This window comes from Manis javanica, chromosome 8 (genome assembly GCF_040802235.1).
Source record: "Manis javanica isolate MJ-LG chromosome 8, MJ_LKY, whole genome shotgun sequence".
NCBI lineage: Eukaryota > Metazoa > Chordata > Mammalia > Pholidota > Manidae > Manis > Manis javanica.
Genome location: NC_133163.1, coordinates 65,895,965 through 65,918,704, shown reverse-complemented (window position 1 = coordinate 65,918,704; position 22,740 = coordinate 65,895,965). Strand labels below are relative to the sequence as shown.

The 22,740-nt window shown below is 38.1% G+C and overlaps 1 protein-coding gene across 1 annotated transcript in view; it reads left to right on the top strand.

The window, feature by feature from the left end:
• ARHGAP5 (Rho GTPase activating protein 5) overlaps positions 1 to 22,740 on the top strand; it is a 143,333-nt gene that overhangs the window by 118,161 nt on the left and 2,432 nt on the right. Inside the window, exon 6 of the transcript XR_012120572.1 lies at positions 22,560 to 22,650. The gene's annotated coding sequence lies outside the window, so the exon portion shown is untranslated. The remainder of the gene's footprint in view (positions 1 to 22,559; positions 22,651 to 22,740) is intronic.

The window sequence follows — 22,740 nt, the reverse complement described above, 5'->3', positions numbered from 1 at the left end:
CAGGGGCGCCAGTTGCGGGGACCTGTCCACAGGTTTTGCTTTTCCATTTCTCTAATATCCAGCACCCCGTGCACCTTGTGTCTGCGCTCCGGGTGCAGAATTCTAGGGCTCGTTGTTTAGCAGTCCTGGGCTTTCACTCTCTCCCCATTCCAACTCCTTTCTTCCTGCCGGGTTCTGGGTAGGGGAGCAAGAACCCTGGCCACGGCTTGTATCTTACCCCCTTCATGTGATGTTGAGTTCTCACAGATGTAGATGTATCCTGGCCGTTGTACTGCATCCACTGGTGTCTCTTTTAGGAATAGTTGTATTTATTGTATTTTCATAAATATATATGTTTTGGGGAGGAGATGTCCTCTGAACTACTCACACCACCATCTTCCTGTGATCCCCGGGTCTTGTTTTTTTATCCGTTCAGTGACTCTGCGTCTTTTGATTGGTGCATTCAGACCATTTACATTTAGGGTGATTATTGATAGGTATGTACTTATTGCCCTTCCTGGCTTTAGATTCATGGTTACCAAAGGCTCAAGGGTAATTCCCTTACTCTCTAACAGTCTAGTTTAATTCACTTCATATGCTATTACAAACACAACCTAAAGATTTTTTTCCTCCTTTTTCTTCCTCCTCCATTCTTTTTATGTTATAAATCATGTTTTGTACTCTTTGTCTATCCCTTGGATTACATGTATTTAGCCATAGGAATACTTCTACCTTTAGGAGTCCCTCCAAAATGCAGTGTAGAAATGGTTTGTGGGAGGTAAATTCTCTCAGCTTTTGCTTATCTGAAAATTGTTTAATCCCTCCTTCAAATTTAAATGATAACCTTGCGGGGTAGCGTATTCTTGGTTCTCAAGTCCTTTTTGCTTCAGTCCATTAAATATATCATGCCACTCCTTTCTGGCCTGTAAGGTTTCTGTTGAGAAATCTGATGATAGCCTGATGGGTTTTTCCTTTCTATGCAATCTTTTATCTCTAGCTGCTTTTAAAAGTCTGTTTTTATCATTTATCTTTGCCATTTTAGTTATTAAATGTCTTGATGTTGTCTTCCCTTGTTCCCTTGTGTTGGGAGATCTGTGCATCTCTGTGGTTTGAGAGACTATCTCCTCCAGATTGGGGACGTTTTCAGCAATTACCTCTTCAATGGCACTTTCTGTCCCTTTTTCTGTCTCTTCTTCTTCTGGTACCCCTATAATGTGAATATTGTTCCCTTTGGATTGGTCACACAGTCCTCTCAATATTATTTCATTCTTAGAGATTCTTTTTTCTCTCTGTCTCAGCTTCTTTGTATTTCTCTTTAATTTCCATTCCATTTACCATCTCATCTACTACATCTAACCTGCTTTTAATTCCCTCCATTTTATGTTTCATTTCAAATATGGAATTTCTTAATGATTGAATCTGTCTTAAATTCGTTTCTGAGTTCTGAATATTTTTCTGTACTGCCATAAACATTTTTATGATTTTTATTTTGAACTCTCAGAAAGATTGGTGAGTTGAGTTTCATTTGGCCCTTTTTCTGGGGTTTGTGAGATTTTGGTCTGAACCATGTTCTTTTGATGTTTCATATTTCTGTGTGGTGCCCTCTAGTGCCCAGAAGCTCCAGTCTCTTGAGCTGTTCAGCTCCTAGAGTGAGGTTGGGGGGTCATAGGGAAGCTGAGCTGGTGCCTGGGGGGAGGAAAGATCTGTTTATTGATTCCTGTCTGCTGTGCCTGTCTCCAGTATCAGAGCTAGTGGGCTGAACACACAGGTGTATGCCTCTGTGCTTTGCGTCTCTAGCTGTTGTAGGTGGGGCCTCCCTCTGACTGGCCTGATGCCAGTGCAGTGACTGCTGGTTTGTGAGCCAGTGCTGTCAGGCTAGGAGGATGGCTTGGTAGGCTGCGTATCACAATGGGGTGCCTCAGAGCTGAGTAGCCAGCCATGGGGATGAAGTGCCTCAAGCTTCTCAAAGTTCCCAATCTGCTGGGCAGAGCATGCCCAGGTGACCATGTCCCCCTATCCCTTCTCCCACGCAGCAAGCTCTGTGCAAACCTCACCCCTTCAGCAGCCCTCTTACTGCTAGTAAGCCTCTCAGACCCCTTGCCTTTCTCTTGTCCCAGAGCTGCCAGGTGTGGATCCACTCCTCTACAAATGGCTGGAAACTGTCTCTCAAGCATTCCACCTGTCCCAGCTCCCCATCTTGCAGAGCACCACACAGTTTAGGTTTCTGCTTGCAAAGCAGATCTCCAGGGCTATGTGTTCAGCAGTCCCTGGCTTCTACCCCTCCCCACTCCATTTCTCTTCATCCCGGCAGTGGGCTGGGTTGGGGGAAGGGCCTGGTTCCCGCCAGATCAAGCCTATGGTATGTTACCCTGTTTTGTTAGGTCTGCTCAGTTCTCGAGGTCTGTATGCAGTCTGGTGCAGCCTTCTTTCCTGTTGCTGTTGTAAGGTTAGTTGTATTAACTGTATTTTCACACTATCTGTGGTTTTGGGAGGAGTTCTCTGTCTCATCTCTCATGGTGCCATCTTGAATCCAACCCTCTAAGCAACATTTTAACACATTAAAAGTAACAGCATATGAAAAGGACAATATATTATGACCAAGGATGAAGACTGATGTAACATTTTTAAATGAATTATAGTGAATAATATTAGTGAAATTGGTATAACAGGCCCTCCCTCCACAAAAAAGAAAAATCAAGCATTTTATGTGGACCTAACACTCAAATGGAATTTAAAGGAAAAAAGCCAAATATACCAGCATTTTTTACCACAGTTCCCACATATCTTCACCTTTGTTAAAATACATTGATCTCACAGAAAGAGGTTCTTACATAGTTAGAATATAAATAGCTTAAAGCAGCAAGAAGGGATTTCAATTTATGCTAATGCAAGTAAGGTCATTTGGACCAACCCTACAACTTAAGACACCTAGAAAAAATGGACAAAATTGTTTCAAAATATCAATTTGAAGGATTACAGACAGCAGGAGAAAAAAACACCTTGTTAGACAAACCTTTCTTTGGAACCACTTTGTCCTTGGGTTTTTTTTTTTTTTCGAAAATCTCTAGGAAGTAACTAAGAGGCTGAGCAATACTTTTGATGGCCTCCTGTAGGTATAGGTGGACAGGGGATAGGAATCAAGACCTCAAAGTATTTCCATAGTTTTGTGACTTTGATGTCCACCACAAAACAACAAGGCAAGTGTGCAAAGACAAGATAAAATGAATTAAAACCAAAAGAAACAAGACAGACTAAAATATCATTACAATTAAGATGGAGAATTTCTTCATTTGTCATGTCAACAGGCATTTGACAAAATTAAACATCCATTCATGATAAAAATGCAACAAAATGGGTATAGAGTGTATGTACCTCATAATAAAGGCCATATACAACAAACTCATAGCCAATGTAATAGTGAAAAGCTAAAAGCTTTTCCTCTAAAATCAGGAACAAGACAAGGAAGCCCACTCTCACCACTTTTACTCACCATAGTACTAGAGGTCCTAGCCACAGTGATTAGACAACACAAAGAGGTTAAAGGGATCCAAATTGGTAAGGAAGAAAAACTCACTATTTGCAAATGACATGATGTTATACTTAGAAAAAGCCACAGAAAAACTACTAGAACTAATAACTGAATTCAGCAAAGATGCAGTATACAAAGTTAGTAACAGAGATCTGTTACATTCCTATATACTAAAAATGAACTAGCAGAAAGAGAATTGGGAACACAATTCCATTTACAATGTCATCAAAATGAATAAAATACCTAGAAATAAACCTAACCAAGGAGGTAGACACTCATGAGAGAAATTTAAAAAGACAATAATAAATGGAAATCTATCCTGTGCTCATGGATAGGAAGAATTAATATTATCAAAATGGCCCATCCTGCCCAAAGCAATTTACAGATTCAGTGCAATCCCTATCAAAATACAAAGAGCATTCTTCAATGAACTAGGACAAATACTTCTCAAATTCATATAGAACCACCTAAGACCCTGAATAGCCAAATCAATCCTGAGAAAGAACAAAGCTGGAGGAATTATACTGCTTGACTTCAAGCTCTACTACAAAGCTACAATAATCAAAACAATTTGTTAACAGTGAAAGAACAGATCCGTAGATCAATGGAACAGAATAGAGAACCAGATATAAACCCACACAAATATGGTCAGTTAATATGCGATAAAGGAGCCATGAATATACAATGGGGAAAAGGCAGCCTCTTCAACAAATGGTGTTGGGAAAACTGGACAGCTACATACACAAAAGTAAACTTAAAATGGATCAAAGACCTAAATGTAAGTGATGAAACCATAAAACTTAAAGAAAGGCAAGAACTTCTTGAATATAAACATGAGCAATTTTTTTTCCTGGACACATCTCAGGCAAGGGAAACAAAAAATGAACACGTGGGACTACATCAAACTAAAAAGCTTCTGTACAGCAAAGGACACCATCAGCAGAATAAAAGGGCATCTGACAATATGGGAAAATATATTTGTAAGAGATTTATCCAATAGGTCTAACATTCAAAATATATTAAGAGCTTAAAAGCCTTGACCCCAAAAAACACAATTCAATTAAAAAATGGGTTAAGGACCTGAACAGACTTTTCTGCAAAGAAGAAATATGGATGGCCAATGGACACATGAAAAGATGATCCACATCACTAATCAGGGAAATGCAATTAGGAAGGCCATTACCCAAAAGACAAAAAGTGACAAGTGTTGGCAAGGATATAGAGAAATGGGAGCCCTTCTACACTGTTGGTGGGAATGTAAATTGGTACAACCACTGTGAAAAGCAGTAGCAGATTCCTCAAAAAACTAAAAGTAGAAAAACCATTTAACCCAGTAATACCACTTCTAGGAATTTACCTGAAGAAGACAATATCCCTGATTTGAAAAGCTATATGCATCCCTATGTTTATTGCTGCAATTTCTAGAATAAAGCCAAAATATGGAAGCAATGTAAGTGTGCCTCAGTAGATGAATGGATAAAGAAGAGGTGGTGCATATACACAATAGAATATTATTCAGTCATAAAAAGAAAAATCCTGCCATTGCAACAACATGGATGGATCTAAAGGGTATTATGCTCAGTGAAATAAGCCAGGCAGAGAGAGACAAATAACATTGTGGAATATAAAAACAAAGCAAAACAGAAGGCACAAAACAGCATTAGACTCAAAGACACTGAGAAGGGACTAGTGGTTCCAAGGGAGAGTGGTTGGGGCAGGTGTGGGAGGGATGGGAATAAAAGGGCACAATAATTCGCAATCACAATCTAAGTTAATCATGGGGACTGTTGAACCATTGTGATGTACATTTGAAACCAATGTAAGATTGTATATTAATGATACTTCAATTTAAAAGATAGAAATTTCAGCAGGTAACTGGAAAAATACACAAAAGTACTAAATGGAAGTTAGAGAACCCAAAAACAATAGCTGAATTAGGTGAATGAAATATATTAGCTGAATTGAAAAATAAACTGAATTAAGAACTCAAAAGATTGGCTAATGATAGACAGCTGAGGATAAAATTCATGAATTGAAAGACTGGTCAGAAGAAAATAGAATAAAACGAGAACTGAGGGAATAAAAGATACAGAAAGAAGAGGGAAAGTTTTCTCATAAATTTAGTTGAACTTTGCAGAAGAGCAGAGAAAGAGGTAGACTCAGACAAAATCCCATTCCACTGTGAATAGATAATTGCTGAGATCTTTCCCCAACTACCAGGACAGCAAAAAACTGATCCAAAGTTTATGAATCTATCCCAAGCAAGAAAGAAAAAAGTTCATACCTAAGCATATCATAATAAAACTGCTGAAAATTAGACAAAAAATCTCTTAAAAGCAATCAGAGAAAAAGAATTACCTTCAAAAGAGTATTGCTTACACTAAAAGCTGCTTTCTCAACCTAAACAACAGTGAAATGAGATCTTCACCTAAAATGCAATACCAAAATAATTAGCCTTTAATAATAATGGTAAAATAAAAAACATTTTCAAACTAGAAAATACTGAAGAGAGTTTTTCAGGCAGAAGAGAACTATCTCCAGATGGAATGTTGATATGTAAGAAAGTATGAAATGTAATAGCAATGGTAAATATGTGGGTGAATCTAATGTTAACAATAATATAACAACAATAATAATAGTTAACAAAAATTCAATTTACAGTAGTAAATTGAAGCCAATAGAAAGGAAAAATGGAATAACAAAAAATGCTTAAAAAGAAAGGGACAAAAGGGGAAACATTGAGAACAGAGACAAATACAAATACGTGTTTTGGTAAATGTACATCCAAATATATTAACCACCTCACTGAATAAAATATTCTAAATAAATAATTAAGGAAGTCAGGAAATTTAAAAAATGACAAAATTAGAAGAATTTACAAGGGCCATGCCAAAAACCATAAGGATACAGAAAGATTAAAAGGAGAAAATATGGTAATATAAACAACTGAATGTCAATGTATTTGAAAATTTGAGTAAAAGAGAAAAATTCCCAAAAAGCAAATCATACCAAAACTTTAAAGAGTAGGATATACTAATGGTTTGATACCTACTAAAATGAATTTGTAATTTCAAAGTCCACTCGCACACACAGGCCTAAATGGCTTTGTCAATGAGTTTTACTAAATATTTAAGGAAAAAGTAACACAAGTCTTATATAATTGAAAAAGAGGATGAGCTCAACATAATTCTTGATAACTAATTCAACAAGACCATGATTATAAGACAATTTTGTGGATATAAATGCAAAATCTTAATTATTTGTATTTAGCAAGATACTAAAAGGAAAATAACAGTTGATTCACCTTTCAATAATCAGTCACTATATTTTGCATTTATAGAATAAAAGAAAAATTATGATGTTAATAGATAAGAAACCATTTTATCAAAAGCTGTGTCATTCAAATGCTGATAAGCTGGTATTGCCATACTATTGTCAGACAGTAAAATGTAAGGCATAAAACATTACCAGAGATAGAGAACATTTAATAATGATAAAAGGTTCAATTTAGCAGTAAGGAACAGCAGTTCTAGATTTGTAAACACCTAATAACAGAATTAAAACAAAGTTTTAAAAATGATAGAAATATAAGGAGAGATTAAAAAGTCCATAATTCCAGTAGATTAACATATCTTTTTCATAACTGATGGAACAAACTAATAAAAAATACCAGTGAAGATATCAAAGATTTGAACATGATAAGCAAACATGACATAATGGACCTAAAATAGATCTATACACAATAACTACAGATATTTACATGAGGAAATCTCAACCAATTTCAAAGGATTAAAATTACAGTTTTTTTCTAGTTATATTAAAATTAAGATAAAAATTAACACAATAAATCCCCAAATGTAAATTAACAATGTACTTCTAAAAAATTCATGGGTGAAAAAAAAATATTTTGAAATAAAAGATAATGAAATCACATATCAAATCTTGTGGGATGTTAAATTGTGGGATGCTTGGAGATAGAATTCTAGTTTTGAGTGCATGTATTGTAAGCAGGATTTATAGTTTTAAGTGATATGTTAGAAAACCTAAATTACCAGCAGGTAGAGAAGACTATCAACTAATGAAGTAGAAAACAAATGTACACACTAAAGCCATAACACATGTCTTAGAAAAATTACCTGTATTTTTAGAATGGCCCATATTCAATGGTATTGGAAGAATCCATGATGGGAAAGACATTCCCCAATAGGAGAATCACAGCATAGATTCTTAGCATTTTAGAGCAATCTGTGCCATCTGCAGCAGAGAATTATGTATCTTTCAAAAGCTCCCAGCACGTTGCTGGGCCCTTGAAAAGACAGAATGACCATTGGCTATCAAGTGCCCATGTGGCCAGAACTGAGATGAAGTAGGTTCTGTCAGACCCATCCCGTCATAAGGTCAAATGGATTACCAGCCATCTATAATATAGAAGTGGTTCATCTGTGATTGGGCATTAGCAGTGCCAGAGGACCCAAATAAGTTGCATGAGCAAGTAGGTCCTGATCCTTATCTCATCAACCACTGGTGTTCCCTCTTTCTCAGTTCAAAACCATGTCCAATATGGCAGCCATGGAAGTGCACTGCTTAAGTCTTCAAGGAAGAATTACCTCTAGCAGCATTTAAATTCAAGATAACTGGGCACCTATAGCCAATGATCAAGTAGTGGGTGAGGTGGACAGGTAGGATGTAAACATCTATGCATTCAGCAAGATCTGTAGCCCTGCATTCCCCAAGGCCACTGGGGATGTTCTTGTGAGATGGATACCAGTATCACTAAGGAGTTTATTGGTGGCTCCTCTCTGCTGCAGCCTGGAAATAATGACAGAGGTGGTTACAGAACTGAGCTCATTAACAGCAATAGGAATGATGGCATCCCAAAGCACTAAACTGCCAGAAGCCACAAGGCCATAACTACCTTAAAGACCTGCAAGATTGGAGGGGTAGTCACGAAGGCTTGACCAGGGAGAAATGGAGATGGTTAATAGAACATGGCATCCCGAGGGGCAAAAGAGATGGACATTCAATAATGGAGGTGATTAACACCTAAGTTTTTTTTTTTTAAAGCAGGTATGGAGAAATGAGGCCAAGGGCAGCTTCTCCAATAAATTTAAAAATATCACTTTCCTGATCTGAGCCAGTGTTCAGACAGAACCAACTGACTAGAAAGGTAAACAAGTTTCCAGGAAGAAAGACCCTACAACTTCCCAGCAAGTATATACCATAAAATTTCTCCTGTCTATTCCCAAAATGACCTGTTTACTCAGGTGATCATACACTTGCAGAAGAAGAGGACCCTAACATTTTGAGAAATACTTGACACAGGGTCTGAGTTGACATTTGAAATGTAGAGACCCAGAGTATCATTACTACCCCTTTGTTAGAATGGGAGTTTACAGGGACCAAGTAAAAAGTGGAATCCTGTCCAAAGTCCAGCTTATAATGGGTCCAATATTTTTCACAATCCATCCAATGGTTATTTGAGTGGTCCTAAGTGTATAATTGGGATTGACATACTTGATGATTGGAGTAACCCCCACATGATCCTTAGCCTGTGGAGTAAGAGCTAGTTCAGTGGGGAAAACCAAGCAAAGCTTATGATACTATCTACAACCTCCAGTCAAGATAGTGAAACGAATACCTTATCCCATCCTAGGGGTGGGAGTGGCAGAGATTAGTGCCACTCTTAAAAATGTAAAGGGTGGTAGTCTGTATCTTATTTCTGTTTAATTCACTAATTTGACCTCTGAAAAAACAAGATGGACCCTGGAGAATAACTGCAGACTATTTATTGTAAGCTGAACCAAGTGGTAGCCCTAATAACAGATGTAGTGCTAGACATGTTATCATTGATAGAGCAGATTAGTAAGGCCCCAGGTACTTGTTATGTGTCCATTGATTTGGCAAGTATGAGAATATAGTCCAATAAGGAAAGAGTATCAGAATTTTGCATTTCTGTGGAGCAGACAACATTCATTCATAATTTTACCTCAGAACAATCTTGAGTCTCTTAACATCTGTTACAATACATTTTGAAGAGATCTGAGTGTCTAGACATCACATTTATGTCATACTAACCAGGTAGGAGTTACCTCCAAAAAATATCTTGCATTTCCAACTCTTTCTTGGTGTCTGCATCCCAGAGGACCCAAACTAATACAGGCTGCTTGGTGTGTGTTTGAGGAGGGTGGGGTGGGGGCGTGGAGGCTGTGGGGAGAGCAGAGGGGAGGTGGTGGGTAACTCTTATGATCAGCTGATGGCAGAGAAAAAAAACCTAGGTTTGTTCTTAAGTAGGTTATCTTGAAATGTGGGTAGAAACCAAAAATGGACTGTAGTTTCACCTCAGCTTCACTTAGGAATGACCTTAATAGATATCAGACATTAATAGGAAATCCTCTTGGTGGGAAGAGATTCAGATGGTATACCTGATCATCCACTTTCACATAAAGAAAAGGGACTAAAGGTTAGCATATATACAGACTCATGGGTATTGGCAAATGACCAAAAGGGATATAAGAGAGGAGGAAGACTGGAATTTTAGAAACAGGGATTTCTGGAATATAAAAATGTGGATGGAATTCACTGGAGTGGGCACAGAATGTGAAGATCATTATACTGAATGTTAATGCCCACCAGAGTGCATATGCCATGGAGACACTAAACAATTAGATGACTTGCATGGCTGACATCAGCCAGGCTCTATCTTCAGCTACCTAGTGCTGGCACAGTAAATACACAAACAGAGTTACCATGATGGCAGGGCTGGAGACCATGCATGAGCCTAACAACACAAACTCCCATTTACCAAGTCTGATCTAACTACTGACACTTCCAAATGTCCAATGTGTCCAAACTGCCAGCAACAGAGGACAACAGTGAATCTCTAATACCATCTCCCAAGAAGGCCAATCAGCCAGCTGGTTAGTGAGTCAGCCAGAGAGATTGGTGAATATCTCACTTAATAAATTGAAAATGATTGTATTTTCCATCGGAACATTTTTATACACAATTCTTGGGGTGTTTAGTACTAAAGTTACAGTACATTATAGCTTAAAGAGAATTTTGTGAGCTGGTTTGTTAAGTCTCATATGATTCACTCAGGGTCCCTTAAAACTGACTTACAAAACAAATTCAACACTAGGAACTGCTTCCTGTGTGCATGGGTATGTGTGTATGTTGTGGGCTCTCAGATTTTAGTACTGGAGAGAATCTCACCCCCTGCCATTGGCCCAGTTTACATGGAGCAACAGCTTTCATTCTCATTTTGACCAAGACACAGAGTGAGAAATAATTCTAACATCACGATCCATTATGTGTGTGTATATATACACACATACACACTCATTATATACGAAAGTTTTCCAAACAGTACTTTCTCTAATTATATATAACACCCTCTAATCTATTCTATGTATTTTTTATTATTGCTTATATCCAACTAATCATAGTTGCAATCCTCCAAAGCAGGAGATTTCACATCCTAGTAATAGGTTAGGTCCTACAATTTAAAATATAAGAATAAAAAACATCAACATTGAGAGCTCCAGGCCTAGAAAGTCTTGACTCTAAATATAGCTTGATAGCAATATGTACTCAAAGATTAATTTGTCAAATATGAGCTATTTATTGGAAGTCCATAGTTTGGACAGAAAATACATTTCCCACTAAGTGAATGTATCTTTAAAGGTAAAATGAAGGGAAGTCCATAAAAGTTTCTCTCCATATATTTATACACATGAACAAGACACCAACAAGGAGTGCTGATGCCACTATGTCTCCTGTTGTCTCCTTTCGCAGTCATTCCAAAAATAGGACATTTTCTTTTATACTACTAACCCTGACTTTAAAAAGTGCTAACTAGCCCCCTGGAAAATGTAAGTCAAAAATGCAAAATTTCTTGAAACTGAACCTTTTGGTGCAAACAATAGGGTTATTACATATGTGATGCTTTGAACTTCCTAAGACAAATCCTGGAAGAAATGCCTTTCATATGTTATATCCACTAGAAACATGTTATCCCACCCAACACTGTGAAGAAGGTAGGGATATGAAATACCTCCAGGCTCTACAATAAACATGTTCTAGAAACAATTTCTACATGAACAGTTTCTGTACAGGGCTTAGTAATTCTAAGAACAACCCTAAATTTATTTTGCAAATGAGGAAACTGAGATGCAGATATATTAAATGTTATTTTCTCAAGACTGTACAAACTATATGGTGGATTTGAATCCTTGTTCTGACTTCAAAGCCCACGTTCTTGAACAGTTTCATCTGTTTCTCAGTCATTTGATATGTTAATTGGGCAGAAATGGCAGAAACTCAGTCATGTGAAGAAGTCCATAATGCTATGAGTTCTTACTGTACCAGGAAATGGCAGGTAAGCCTGCAAAACTGACCTTGCTCCAGTTTTCAACAAAGTGGAAAAAATCTAACACCAAAGTCAAAGCTGTTATCATATGAAACTTGAATTTCTGAGATTGCACAAATAACAGACTGAAATGAGCAGTGGATGTATTCTTTTGTTAAGACCTCTAATATGATCCCATACCTCTTATTGCCTTCCATAGTTGATAGAGGCTGGGGTTTAGCCCTTTCCCATTCCACTCTAATAATGTTTAATTTGTATTTCACTATACCATCAGAAGCTTAGTGTGAAACTGAAGAACTCAAACAATCCTCCTTTTTCTGGTCAGGAGATATCTAGACAATATTGGGAAGATCATATAAAAGATGACCCTGTTTTGTGTGAGCCTGAAAATTCTTAGTGAATTTCCAATTTATACCATTTTGTAATCATATCAATCTTATATAACTGGTATGCTTCTGAGCTTTTCTCTCTCATCTAAACTTCCAAATTTATCAACACAAAGTTGTTCATATTTCCTTTATTATCCTTTTATTTCCTGCTGTATCTGTAATGCCTCTGCCCCGCCACACTCTAAACATTTCTTATTTATACCTCTTCTCTTTTTGTGTTGATTAGTCCTGCCCAAAGCTAGTGTTTTCAAAAAAATCAACTTTTTGCTTTCTTAGTTCTATTGTCTTTTTTAATTTCATTAATTTCTGCTTTTATCTTTATTGTTTCCTTCTACTTTCTTTGGATTTATTGTGCTATTTTTCTAATTTCTCATGTTAGTTGATTAGATCATTAATTTTTAGTTTTTCTCTTTTCTTTAATATGCACTTAAAGCCATAAGTTTCCCTGAGTGTACCGTATTAGCTGTATTCTACAAATTTTGATATATAGTGTTTTTATCAGTTTATTTTGAAATGTTTCCATTTCTGTGTGTTGGAAGTATTTTTTAATATTTATACACACAAGATTTGTAGTTTTCACATGGTTTCTAATTTAACTTAATGGTTTAGAGATCATAGTCTTTTAAATAAAACTTCTTTGCAGTTAGTTGAGATCTACTTTCTTTCCATAGACACTTGGAAAGAATGTTAGTCTCTAATTCTTGAGTACAATTCATGTCCTATGCATGTCCATAATACTAAGCTTATTAAATTGTGGCACTTCAGTCTGTAATACTTTACTGGGTTTTTTTTTTTGTTCTCAGTTGCTAAGATAAGTACTAAAATCGTCCATAATATATGGACTTTGTCAATTTCTCCTGAAGTTTTTATCAGTTTTTTCTTTATATAATTCGAAATTCTTTTGTTAGGTGCATAAAAGTTCATGATCGTTAAATTACCATGGTGGATTAATACTACCATTGCCTAATGTCTCTCCTATCTCTGTTTATGCTATTAGCCTGAATATTTAGTTTATTTATTATTAACATAGCTCTGATGCTTTGTTTTGGTGAGCATTTCCTGGATATGCCTTTTTTTTTTTAGATTATATATATATATTTTTTGGTATCATTAATCTACAATTACATGAAGAGCATTATATTTACTAGGCTCCCTCCTTCACCAAGACCCCCAGTAATAGGTTTCACAGACACTGCCCATCAGTGTAGTAAGATGCTGTACAATCACTACTTGTCTTCTCTGTGTTGTAGAGCCTGCCCCATACCCCCCATGTTATGCATGCTAATTATAATGCCCCCTTTCTTTTTCCCCACCCTTATCCCTCCCTTCCCACCCATCCTCCCCAGTCCCTTTCCCTTTGGTAACTATTAGTCAATTCCTGGCTTCTGTGATTCTGCTGCTGTTTTGTTCCTTCAGTTTTTCTTTGTTCTTATACTCCACATATGAATGAAATCATTTGGTACTTGTCTTTCTCTGCCTGGCTTATTTTACTGAGCATAATAACCTCTAGCTCCATCCATGTTGTTGCAAATGGTAGGATTTGTTTTCTTCTTATGGCTGAATAATATTCCATTGTGTGTATGTACTACATCTTCTTTATCCATTCATCTACTGATGGACATTTAGGTTTCTTCCATATCCTGGCTATTGTAAATAGTGCAGCGATAAACATAGGGGTGCCTCTGTCTTTTTCAAACTGGGCTGCTGCACTCTTAGGGTAACTTCCCATAAGTGGGATTCCTAGGACAAATGGTATTTCTATTTTGAGTATTTTGAGGAACCTCCATACTGCTTTCCACAATGGTTGAACTAATTTACATTCCCACCAACAGTGTAGGAAGGTTCCCCTTTCTCCACAACCTCGCCAACATTTGTTGTTGTTTGTCTTTTGGATGGTGGTAATCCTTACTGGTGTGAGGTGATATCTCATTGTGGTTTTAATTTGCATTTCTCTGATGACAAGCGATGTGGAGCATCTTTTCATGTGTCTGTTGGCCATCTTAATTTCTTCTTTAGAGAACTGTCTATTCAGCTCCTCTGCCCATTTTTTAATTGGATTATTTGCTTTTTGTTTGTTGAGGTGTGTGAGCTCTTTATATATTTTGCATGATGACCCTTTATCGGATCTGTCATTTATGAATATATTCTTCCATAGGATAGGAAACCTTTTTGTTCTATTGATGGTGTCCTTTGCTGCACAGAAGCTTTTCAGCTTGATATAGTCCCACTTGTTCATTTTTGCTTTTGTTTCCCTTGCCTGGGGAGATATGTTCATGAAGAAGTCACTCATATTTATGTCTAAGAGTTTTTTGCCTATGTTTTTTTCTAAGAGTTTTATGGTTTCATGACTTACATTCAGGTCTTTGATCCATTTCGAATTTACTTTTGTGTATGGGGTTAGACAGTGATCCAGTTTCATTCTCTTACATGTAGCTGTCCAGTTTTGCCAGCACCATCTGTGAAGAGACTGTCATTTCCCCATTGTATGACCATGGCCCCTTTATCGAATATTAGTTGACCATATATGTTTGGATTAATGTTTGGAGTCTCTGTTCTGTTCCACTGGTCTGTGGCTCTGTTCTTGTGCCAGTACCAAATTGTCTTGATTACTGTGGCTTTATAGTAGAGCTTGAAGTCAGGGAGTGAGATCCCCCCACTTTATTCTTCCTTCTCAGGATTGCTTTGGCTATTTGGGGTCTTTGGTGGTTCCATATGAATTTTTGAACTATTTGTTCCAGTTCATTGAAGAATGCTGTTGGTAGTTTGACAGGGATTGCATCGAATCTGTAAATTGCTTTGGGCAGGATGGCCATTTTGACAATATTAATTCTTCCTAGCCAGGAGCATGGGATGAGTTTCCATTTGTTAGTGTCCTCTTTAATTTCTCTTAATAGTGTCTTGTAGTTTTCAGGGTATTGGTCTTTCACTTCCTTGTTTAGGTTTATTCCTAGGTATTTTATTCCTTTTGATGCTATTGTGAATGGAATTGTTTTCCTGTTTTCTCTTTCTATTAGTTCTTTGTTAGTCTATAGGAAAGCCACAGATTTCTGTGTGTTAATTTTGTATCCTGCAACTTTGCTGTATTCCAATATTAGTTCTAGTAGTTTTGGAGTGGAGTCTTTAGGGTTTTTATGTACAATATCATGTCATCTGCAAGTAGTGACAGTTTAACTTCTTCTTTACCAATCTGGATTCCTTGTATTTCTTTGCTTTGTCTAACTGCTGTGGCTAGGACCTCCAGTACTATGCTGAATAATAGTGGGCAGAGTGGGCATCTCTGTCTTGTTCCCAATCTCAGAGGAAAAGTTTTCAGCCTCTCGCTGTTCAGTATGATGTTAGGTATGGGTTTATCATATATGGCCTTTATTACATTGAGGTACTTGCCCTCTATACCCATTTTGTTGAGAGTTTTTATCATGAATGGATGTTGAATTTTGTCGAATGGTTTTTCAGCATCTATGGAGATGATCATATGGTTTTTGTCCTTCTTTTTGTTGATGTGGTAGATGATGTTGATGGATTTTCGAATATTGTACCATCCTTGCATCCCTGGGATGAATCCCACTTGGTCACAGTGTATGATCCTTTTGATGTTTTTTTGAATTCGGTTTGCTAATAATTTGTTGAGTATTTTTGCATCTTTGTTCATCAGGGATATTGGTCTGTAGTTTTCTTTTTTGGTGGGGTCTTTGCCTGGTTTTGGTATTAGGGTGATGTTGGCTTCATAGAATGAGTTTGGGAGTATTCCCTCCTCTTCTATTTTTTGGAAAACTTTAAGGAGAATGGGTATTATGTCTTCTCTTTGTGTCTGATAAAATTCTGAGGTAAATCCATCTGGCCAGGGGGTTTTGTTCTTGTGTAGTTTTTTGATTACTGATTCAATTTCATTGCTGGTAATTGGTCTCTTTAGATTTTCTGTTTCTTTCTGGGGCAGTCTTGGAAGGTTGTATTTTTCTAGGAAGTTGTCCATTTCTCCTAGGTTTTCCAGCTTGTTAGAATATAGGTTTTCATAGTAGTCTCTAATAATTCTTTGTATTTCTGTGGGGTCCGTTGAGATTTTTCCTTTCTCATTTCTGATTCTGTTGATGTGTGTTGATTCTCTTTTTCTCTTAATAAGTCTGGCTAGAGGCTTATCTATTTTGTTTATTCTCTCAAAGAACCAGCTCTTGGTTTCACTGATTTTTTTCTGTTGTTTTATTCTTCTCAATTTTATTTATTTCTTCTCTGATCTTTATTATGTCCCTCTATCTACTGACCTTAGGCCTCATTTGTTCTTTTTTTTCCAATATCGATAATTGTGATATTAGACTATTCATTTGGGATTGTTCTTCCTTCTTTAAATATGCCTGGATTGCTATATACTTTCCTCTTAAGACTGCTTTTGCTGCGTCCCACAGAAGTTGGGGCTTTGTGCTGTTGTTGTCATTTGTCTCCATATATTGCTGGATCTCCATTTTAATTTGGTCGTTGATCCATTGATTATTTAGGAGCATGTTGTTAAGCCTCCATGTGTTTGTGAGCCTTTTTGTTTTCTTTGTATGATTTATTTCTAGTTTTATACCTTTGTGGTCTGAAAAGTTGGTTGGTAGAATTTCAATCTTTTGGAATTTACTGAGGCTCTTTTTGTGGCCTAGTATGTGGTCTATTCTGGAGAATGTTCCATGTGCACTTGAGAAGAATGTGTATGCTGTTGCTTTTGGATGTAGATTTCTATAGATGTCTATGAGGTCCATCTGTTTCAGTGTGTTGTTCAGTGCCTCTGTGTCCTTACTTATTTCCTGTCTGGTGGATCTGTCCTTTGGAGTGAATGGTGTGTTGAAGTCTCCTAAAATGAATGCATTGCATTCTATTTCTTCCTTTAGCTCTGTTAGTATTTGTTTCACATATGCTGGTGCTGCTGTATTGGGTGCATATATGTTTATAATGGTTATATCCTCTTGTGGGCTGAGCCCTTTATCATTATGTAATGTCCTTCTTTATCTCTTGTTACTTTCTTTGTTTTGAAGTCTATTTTGTCTCATACTAGTACTGAAACACCTGCTTTTTTCTCCCTGTTGTTTGCATAAAATATCTTTTTCCATCCCTTGACTTTTAATCTGTGCATGTCTTTGGATTTGAGATGAGACTCTTTTAAGCAGCATATAGATGGGTCTTGCTCTTTTATCCGTTCTATTATTCTGTGTCCTTTAATTGGTGCATTCAGTCCATTTACATTTAGGGTGATTATTGAAAGATATGTACTTATTGCCATTGCAGGCTTTAGGTTCGTGGTTACCAAAGGTTCAAGGTTAGGTTCTTTACTACCTTACTGTCTAACTTAACTCACCTATTGAGCTATTGTAAATGCACCCTGATTATTTTTTCTCTCCCTTTTTATTTCTCCTCCTCCATTCTTCATATGTTGGGTGTTTTGTTCTGTGCTCTTTTTAGGAGTGCTCCCATCTAGAGCAGTCCCTTTAAAATACCCTGTAGAGGTGGTTTGTGGGAGGCAAATTCCCTCAACTTTTGCTTGTCTGGGAATTGTTTAATCCCTCCTTCATATTTAAATGATAATCGTTCTGGATTCAGTATCCTTGGTTCAATTCCCTTCTGTTTCATTGCATTAAATATATCATGCCATTCTCTTCTGGCCTGTAAGGTTTCTGTTGAGAAGTCTGATGATAGCCCGAAGGGTTTTCCTTAGTAGGTGACCTTTTTTCTCTCTCTGGCTGCCTTTAATATTCTGTCCTTGTCCTTGATCTTTGCCATTTTAATTATTATGTGTCTTGGTGTTGTCCTCCTTGGGTCCCTTCTTTTGAGATTTCTGTGTACTTCCGTGGTCTGATCAATTATTTCCTCTTCCAGTTTGGGGAAGTTTTCAGCAATTATTTCTTCAAAGACACTTCTTACCCCTTTTTCTCTCTCTTCTTCTTCTTCTAGTACCCCTATAATACAGATATTGTTCCTTTTGGATTGGTCACACAGTTCCCTTAATATTGTTTCATTCCTGGAGATCCTTTTATCTCTCTCTGCATCAGCTTCTATGCATTCCTGTTCTCTGGTTTCTATTCCATTAATGGCCCCTTGCATCCCATCCATTCTGCTTTTAAGTTGTTCCAGAGGTTGTTTTATTTCGGTATTCTCCCTCTGTACTTGCTCCTTTAGCTCTTGCATACTTCTCTGAAGATCCGTCAGCATGTTTATGATTTTTATTTTGAATTCTTTTTCAGGGAGTCTGGTTAGGTCTATCTCTGCAGATCCTCTCTCAGCAGTTGTCTGGACTATTTTGGACTGGACTAAATTCTTCTGCCTTTTCATGGTGATTGCAGTGGCTGTAGGCTTGTAGCGGGTTTGTCAGCTGGGAGAAGAAAGTCCTTTCCTGCTTGCTGGATGCCTTGCTGTTCTCCACTGCCTGTGTCAGTTACCCTCCCTCCTGGAGCAGCCACCAGGTTAATCCCCTAAGCTGCTGTGGGAGGGGTCTCTGTCAGAGCAGCACAGAGCCCTGCAGGGAGTGGCAGGCACACTGGGTGCATTCCCCCATGAAAGTGGCACCCCTTCTGGGCAGCTGTGTGCCAGCAGTGGCCTTTGGGTCTAGCCTGGGTGGCTGGTGTTGGTCTAAGATTCCAGGTGGCTGCTGGGGCCATAGCTGCTCCTGGGCTGCTCCTCCACTGCTGTCGCCAACTCCCGCGGGCCACTCCTGGGCCCCTCTGGTGCTGCCGCTGCCAGCGCATATGGGCCGCACTTGGGCCCCTTTGGCGCTGCTGCAGGTGCATGTGGGCCTCTCCTGGGCCCCTGTGGTGCCACAGCCGCCTGCATGCGCAGTCCACCCCCGGGCATTCAGTCACTGCTGCTGTGGGGTCGCGCCAGCCTCTTCCAGGCCCCTCTGCTGCTGCAGCTGCCGGCGCACGCAGGCTGTTCCCAGGCCGCTCGGTTGCCACCGCGGTGGGCTTGTATGGGCTGCTCCCGGTCCCCTCTGGCACAGCTGGCATGCGCAGTCTGCTCTCGGTCCCCTCTGGCACCACCGCCCCCAGCGCATGCTGCTGCTCTCCCACTACTGGGCCGCTGTGTTGGGGTCCATGCCAGTTGGGGGAATGACTTGCCGGCTGCTTATTGCCATGAGGGGCTTCAGAGCTGCACTGCTGCCCAGGAGGTTAGAGTGCCTAAAGTTCCCTGAGATTCCTAGCTGCTGGCTAAGTGTGCCAGGATGAGTTCATCCAGTTGTTGGGTCCCTGAGTCTTTAAGACTTGCAAAAAGCACTCACTTTTCTTTTTTCTCAGGGGCACTGGTTGCGGGGACCTGCCTGCAGGTTTTGCTTTTCTGTTTCTCTAATATCCAGCTCCCCGTGCACCGTGTGTCTGCACTCTGGGTGTGGATTTCTAGAGCTGATTGTTGAGCAGTCCTGAGCTTTCACTCCCTCCCCATTCCAACTCCTTTCTTCCCACTGGGTTCTGGGGTGGGGTCCCACCAGGCCGTGGCTCGTATCATACCCTCCTCATGTGATGTTGAGTTCTTGCAGATGTAGATGTAACCTGGCTGTTGTACTGTATCCACTGGTGTCTTTTAGGAGTAGTTGTATTTATTGTATTTTCATAAATATATATGTTTTTGGGAGGAGATTTCCACCGAACTACTCATGGCGCCATCTTGGCTCCACCTCGGATATGTCTTCTTTTAATTCTTTTTTTTTTCATTTACAAGTCTTTATTCTAGTACTAAAATTCTAAAAATTTAAACTGCATCAGTGTTTTCATTAAAGTTTAAATCATGAGGGCATATTATTTTTACTAATAGAAAAATGAAAATACATTTACATTGCAAAATAATATTGTATATTTCAAAATAGAAAGTTTATCTTAATAAAAGATAACAATAAATCATTTTCAGAATGAGGAACTGTATTTTTAATTAAGGGGCAAACTTTTGTGATTTAAAACTTTATTTAATTGAATTATCATTGATATATAATCATTGATATATGAATCACAGTGGTTCAATGGTTACCTATATTATTAAATCCTTACCACTCTAGTGCAGTTACTATCTGTCAATGTAGTAAGATGTTACAAAATCATTGACTATATTCTCCATGTTGTACTACCATCCTTGTGACTAACTTATATTGTGATTGCAAATTTTTGAGCCTCTTTATTCCCCTCAATCTCCATTCCCCACCTGTTCAAAAACCCCTCTCCCTTGGTAACCTCTAGTGACTTCTCAGTGTCCATGAGTCTACTGCTGTTCTGTTCATTTTGTTTTGCTTTGTTTTTATACTCCACAAATAAGTGAAATCATATGATATTTGTCTTTTTCTACCTGGCTATTTCACTGAGCATAATACCCTCTAGATCCATCCATGTTGCTGCAAATGGCAGGATTTCTTTTCTTTTTATGGTGGAGCAATATTCTATTGTGTATATATACCACCTCTTCTTTATCCATTCATTAAAGATGGACACTTTGGTTGCTCCCATATCTTGGCTATTGTAAATAATGCAGCAATAAATGCAGGGCTGAATATATCTTTTCAAATCAGGGATTTTGTTTTCTTCAGATAAATTCCTAGAAGAGGAATTACTGGACTGTATGGTATTTCTAGTTTGAGTTTTTTAAGGAACCTCCATACTGCTTTCTACAGCACTTGTACCAATCTACATTCCCACCAACAGTGTAGTAAGGTTCCCTTTTCTCCATATCCTTGCCAACATTTGTTATTTCTTGTCTTTTGGATAGTGGCCATTCTACCTGCTGTGAGGTGATATTTCATTGTGGTTTTGATTTGCATTTCCCTGATTACTCATGTGCAGCATCTTTTCATGTGCCTGTTAGCCATTTGTATTCTTTTTTTAAAATTTTGGTATCATTAATATACAATCACATGAGCAACATTGTGGTTACTGGATTTCCCCCATTATCAAGTCCCCTCCACATACCCCATTACATTCACTGTCCATCAGTGTAGTAAGATGCTATAGAATCACTGCTTGTCTTCTCTGTGCTATACTGCCCCCCTACATTATGTGTGCTGATCATAATGCCCCTTATTCCCCTTATCCCTCCCCTCCCACTCATGTTCCCCAGTCCCTTTCCCTTTGGTAACTATTAGTCCATTCTTGGGTTTTATGAGTCTGCTGCTGTTTTGTTCTTTCAGTTTTTTCTTTGTTTTTATACTCCACAGATGAGTGAAATCATTTGGTACTTGTCTTTCTCTGCCTGGCTTATTTCACTGAGCATAATACCCTCTAGCTCCATCCATATTGTTGCAAATGGTAAGATTTGTTTTCTTCTTATGGCTGAATAACATTCCATTGTGTATATGTACCACATCTTCTTTATCCATTCATCTACTGATGGACACTTAGGTTGCTTCCATTTCCTTGCTATTGTAAATAGTGCTGCAATAAACATAAGGGTGCATATATCTTTTTCAAACTGGGCTGCTGCATTCTTAGGGTAAATTCCTAGGAGTGGAATTCCTTAGTCAAATGGTATTTCTATTTTTATTTTTTTGAGGAACCTCCATACTGCTTTCCACAATGTATTTCTTCTTTGAAGAAGTGTCTGTTCGGGTCCTCTGCCCATTTTTTTTAAAAGGGTTATTTGGTTTTTGGGTGTTGAGGCATAAGAGTTCTTGATATACATTTTTTTCTACCTTAATCCTTTATCAGATGAGTCATTGATGAATATATTCTCCCATACTGTAGGTTGTCTTCTTGTTCTGCTGATAGTGTCCTTTGTTTAATCCTTACTTTTAACCATTATGTTGAAACTTTACCTCAAACTTTAGACATTTCTCATGTAAATGGCACAAAGGTGGGCTCTTTAAGATTTCATTAGTTTATATAATATTAACATGGTGTAAAGTGCATATCCTGGTTTGGAAGAAAGTCTGAAGAAGTAAGAAGAAAATTAAACACTTAGGAGAGCTTAGTTCTAAGCACTAGACTCTATCAGGAACTACTACCTCAGACAGGAATGTAATCTCAGATAGTCTTTTAATATCGTTGGCTCAAACAGAAGTAGTCCTGTTTGATTCACCTGTTTAAAAGCAGTCTGAAAAACATGAATTCTGTTAAACTCCAAGAAGTAATTGTTTGAGACACACATACATATGCACACATACATTTCAAACCTTTCCATTGTGAAATATGACACACATACAGAAAAGTGAATAAAACATTAATGTATAGTTTAATTATCATAAAGTCAAAACATGTAGCCACTACCCAGATCTAGACTACTGCCAGTTCCCAGAAAACCCTTGAGTGCTCTACCTCCCCTTCAACTACGGTAACTGCTTGCTTGATTTTTTTCTCAGGGTAACCGTAGCTCTGGGACAAAAGGAGATTCCGCTCTCGAAACAAATTCCCCTATGAATCCGGGGAAACTGAAGGAGAACAAGGGGAAGGGTAAGTTGGGAGAAACCATTTTTATTCCTCACAGTATCCTTTCTATTGCTAGCCAGGCCCAGCACAGTTTTCTCCGGCCAGGGCTCACAC